Below are 4,615 nucleotides of genomic sequence, written 5' to 3'. Positions count from 1 at the left end.
TCATTATACTCGAGCATAATACGTGTTCCAAAATTCTACAACTGATCGACGTCAGAGTGTGTGTGTGGTTTGAGGTTTTCGGGCGCTAAACAGCATGGTCATCAGCGGCCAAACGCACAGAAACAGGAACATATGCGCTGAAGGGACGAAGACGGACAGCGAACAAGGAGAACGGCTAAAAGACACAGACCTGACGCAATTCCAAATCGACGTTAGAGATATAGGTCTATAGTTCTGCACATCTGTTCGATGTCCCTTCTTGAAAACGGGGATGACCTGTGCCCTTTTCCAATCCTTTGGAACGCTACGCTCTTCCACAGACCTACGGTACACTGCTGCACGAAGGGGGCAAGTTCCTTCGCGTACTCTGTAAAATCAAACTGGTATCCCATCAGGTCCAGCGGCCTTTCCTCTTTTGAGCTATTTTAATTGTTTTTCTATCCCTCTGTCATCTATTTCGACATGCGTCTCGAAGTGCTGCCTACCATCTCAGTATTGGTTCTTGACTAAAAACGTGTGGCGACCATGGCTGAATACCATGCAAGTCTCTCTTGCTGTGGTATGATGTCAGCAGTAAACGACGCATAGCAACCCGAAATCTCAACCACCTTGCAGTTGATCTGTTTCTAACGGTTCGTGGTGACACTGCCTGCTGTCACGCCTCCCTTCGCTAGTGAACAATCCTATGATCTTCGTGGAGCAGTCCTCCTGGAAAGACCCTTATACACTCATCTCGCCACACTGTTGTCCTGAGTCCATCTCGCCACCATCTGTTCTGCAATCATAGCAATTCTGTCAATATTCTTTGCAATCTGTTCGTATGACCCTCCCAACTCCTTCCCTTCAATGAAATGACGTTTTCCGAAATCCGGAAAATGGCGTTAACATGTCTGCGGACGTCCTTTCTGCATGCTTTGTCGCGGTCTTCATCTGGAAAGTTCTTTTAATATCAGATACACCCAAAAGCCTTGTGTACTCACACCATTCATCTTCTATATGAACGGTTTTATTTTCTGCACTGCAAATAAGTTAGCATAAGGATGAAATTTTAATCAACATATTCTACAGAAATGGATATAGCAGAGTAATAGTTTGGTAGCGTTCGGTCAAGGTATTCATTGTATAACACCATTCACTTCCGCCAGTGTATTTCGGCGATCACTGTATGGCACCAGAGACACACTCGACGGAAGAAAAAGATGCGCCACGAAGGAGTTACGCAAATTTGTCACAAACTGATATTCATACAGGTTTACCGACGGAGAATGCAAAACTGTCAACTATGGTCGCCGATGAATGATTGTGTGACGCTGCAGCGCAATTTCACGGCGCAGCTGGCAATGATAGTAAACAGGAATAACGTCGATACCAGGTACAGTTTTAACTCTATCGTAGACTATCAAAGCAAGCGTAGACTAAGGTATTTTCCTAGTACCATTGGTCAGTTAAGATCCTAACCGTGTTACCTGTACAACAGGTGTGTTACAGACCTATCGGGCGTTACCTCATTTCCATCACTTAGTTTGCGTATACGATGTGTGTCTTACTAGATTGCCCTAGAAACCGCAAGCCGCGAACCGCTCGGAAACTGAGTGAAGATATTTAAAGGGCCGAGTAAGCTACGGGACATTCCTGTTCTACATAGTTGTTATCCTCCTCTCTGGTACTTAAAAAATCAGTATTCATAGCAAAATTGCAACTGTTAATGCTCAGTTCAGGTTTCATTCAAAAAATGATTGCGCAAAATTATCATCTACATCGCTACTCTGCAAACCATGGAACCACCTTCACACTAATTCTCTATTATTCCACACTCTAATAGCGCGCGGAGAAAAAAGAGCACGTATATCTTTCCGTGTGAGCTCTGATTTCCCTTATTTTATTCTAATGATCTTTTCTCCCTATGTAGATCGGCGTCAACAAAATATTTTCTCATTCGGAAGAGAAAGTTGGTGACTGAAATTTCGTAAGCAGCTCCCGCAGCAACGAAAAACGCCCTTGTTTTAATGACTTCCACCACAAATCCTTTATCATGTCGGTGACACACTCTCTCCTATTTCTCATTAATACAAAAATGTGCTGCTCTTTTTTCAACTTTCTCGACGTACTCCGTTAATACTATCTCCTAAGGGAAAATGCTACATCGCGCAGCAGTACTCCAAGAGAGGGCAGATAAGCGAAGTGTAGGCAGTCTCTTTAGTAAATCTGTTGTCTCTTCTAAGTATTCTCCCAATGAAACATCGTCTTTGGTTCGCCTTCTCGCTAGCGCTAGAAAACGCAATTTCTTCACAAAAAAGGCAAAATAAAAAAACACAAACTCTGTCGGATGTATGTAAAAGATCTTTCTGATATTCATAAGCAACTTCCGAAATTGTTAATAATAACAGGAAACTCTTGCCTTTGATCACGATAAAGAACGTTCCATTGAGCTCAATAAGAAAAATAATTATATACATTTTTTATGTTTAGCCATGTAAACTTTACTTGCGTCAAAAATAACTGCCTTGGTTATATAAAAGCGTAAAAGGTACGGTAAGTGATCAACTCATTTTTATTACTTATAAAATGAAATTTATATTTTATAATGATATAAAATACACAATGGACAAACATTGACAATTTGCGGTTCTAATTATGTGTCCAATAAACAAACAAAGAGAAGTCGTCGGTTTCCAGTTTCGTCTCACGCATTCATTTATGTTTCTTTCCCTACCAGTCCTACCAATACTATCAGTTATCCTATCATTTACTACATTTATGTAGTGTACCAAAACTACCCAACCGTAGTTTTGGTAGAGAGTAACTCTTAATATCAGCGCATGAAGTCTCTGTGGATTTCATTCCGTGTGCTTAGTTGGTCAGTAACTATACCTCGCATACAGACACGTGAATAATATACGCAGATGTCAGTATCTGAGAGAGGACGTGTAGTTGGGCTCAAAGAAGCCGGTTGTAGTAATCGGCGAACCGCTCGGCATTTGAGTAAGAGTGATACCACACTATTTGACGATTCTGGCAGGAATGGGCAAACCATGGCCGAACACAGCGTCAAGAAAGAAGCGGTCGGAACAGAGAGACGAAACAACCTGAGGACCGAGGACAGAGCAATCGTCAGGGAGACACCCAGAGGCACGGATTCATCATCATCGATTCGACGTGCAAGTGGTGCTTCAGTGACAACAAGGACCATTAACCTTAGTAATACCAACGCATTTTCCAAAACGCGCATTACCGGGGGGAGGGGGTACTTAATATCCACCCTAGGAATGTTAAAAAATAACAACATACTTTTAGAGGTAGTGAGGTGTAAGTAAGGCCTAGAATATTTTTTACAACACTTGGTAATAGCTATACATCTTCCATAACATATTCGCACCACAAAATTTTTAAAAAAATGCAAATTTCGATTGTTGCTGACTTTTACGTACAACACACTTTTTAATGAGATACTTACGTGCATGTAAGGTCCTGAACGTGAAAATACAGAATATTACATTTAATGTGGGAAGTGACACCACTACAAGGACTTAAATTTTTGGATTAAGTTTAACTAATAGAGGTAAAAAAAAAAACAGTCTCGAAGGAGACATTAAAAATAAATATTTTTTATCAAAATTTTAAAATATAACTGACTAAATTACAACGAAAAGGTGTACGTCAAGTCTTCCCCCCCCCCCCCCCCCCCCCTATACTGCAAGCGTTAATAGGCGGCTCACAGAAAGGGCGATGAGCTCATGGCGCCACGCCATTTACCATTGATCTTTGTACACTAATGACCCCGTTTTCATTGGTGTTAGGCACATTCCGCCTGGAAACTAAAAGATTGGAGTAGAATTGTCTACCGTGATGTGTCCCGCTTCTAACTGGGCCCCGATGACCAACGATGACGTGTCTGGAGACGCCCCGGAAAGAGGTGGGATACCAACCTGACTGTTGCTCGCCATACGAGCCCCGACAACTAGGAGTGATCGTCTGGGGTACCATTTCTTTTCATAGCAGGACCCCTTTGGTCGTCATCCACAGCACCATTACAGCACAGCAGTACGATGACTTTCCGTATTGTTGCCCTTCATGCCAAGCCATCCCGGGCTTACATTTCCGCAATACATTGCCCGCCCGCACACGGCGAGAGTTTCTACTGCTGTCTTTGCGCTTGACAAACCCTATCTTGGTCAGCAATGTTATCGCATAGATTCCCAATTCAGAATGTTCGAAGCATTATGGGCAGAGCCGTCCAACCAGCTCGGGATACTGACAATCTAATGCGCCAGTTGGACAGAGTCTGGCGCGATATCCCTCAGGAGGATATTCAACAATTCTTATCAATCAATGTCAAGCCGAATAACTGCTTGCATAATGGCCAGAGGTGGACCAACGCGTATTGACTTCCTCAATTTGTGAAGCTCTTTCTCTTGAACAAATCATCCAGTGTTTCTGATATTGTAATCATTTGTCTGTCTGTACATGTACATGACATCTACCGATTTCCGTTCCAGTCGGATAATTCCTTCGTGAGGTATTTTTTTTTTTGATCTGTCTTAGAGTGTATATGGACAATTTGTGCTGAGAAATTTATATAGTGATCCCAGCCGTCAAAATACAAACTCCTACAGTA

Source organism: Schistocerca piceifrons, chromosome 3 (genome assembly GCF_021461385.2).
Source record: "Schistocerca piceifrons isolate TAMUIC-IGC-003096 chromosome 3, iqSchPice1.1, whole genome shotgun sequence".
In the NCBI taxonomy this organism is placed as follows: domain Eukaryota; kingdom Metazoa; phylum Arthropoda; class Insecta; order Orthoptera; family Acrididae; genus Schistocerca; species Schistocerca piceifrons.
Note: the sequence above shows the minus strand (reverse complement) of the source record.